Raw genomic sequence first — 622 nt, forward strand, 5'->3', positions numbered from 1 at the left:
GCGCCACCACACACAGCCACCTTAGAGCACCCCAGGGGCGGGGCCGGCAGGGCAGGCCTGGGAAGGAAACCCTGGCCCCGGAGCCTGCTTGCGGGCACTTTAATCCACTAAGCTATTTGGCCGGCCCTCTTTTGTGATTAATGATACCATGGTTTCTACTCAGCCATATTGCCCTTTGTGTATCCATGCTTAATATTTTAAGTATTATTTCAAAATATTTTTCTCTACCAACATAATTGTGTGTGTTATATTTATATGGAATATATTTTCTTTCATCTTATTAAGACTGCAGGCTGCTTAAGGACAAAACAGCTCTCTTACATTTACTTTGTAACTTTATTCAGTTCTTTTAGAGTCATCACCCTACATTAATTTTCTGAGAATATTTGCTAAATAAAATGTAAAAGATCTTGTTGATGGTTGTTAGGAATGTTTAGTCTTTTACATTATAATCATATTCTTTTCTTCCAATATTCTAAGCTAAAAGAACTGGAGGAAGAAAGTATCCCAATTTATAGGTAATCCCTTTTCATATGTCATCTTTATAGTTATAAAATTATGAATAAGAGCATTGATAGATGTTAAATAGAATAAGATTATGTCTATATATCATTTTGCTATA

The sequence above is a fragment of the Octodon degus genome, unplaced genomic scaffold (assembly GCF_000260255.1).
Source record: "Octodon degus isolate 3935 unplaced genomic scaffold, OctDeg1.0 scaffold00022, whole genome shotgun sequence".
NCBI classification, from domain to species: Eukaryota; Metazoa; Chordata; class Mammalia; order Rodentia; family Octodontidae; genus Octodon; species Octodon degus.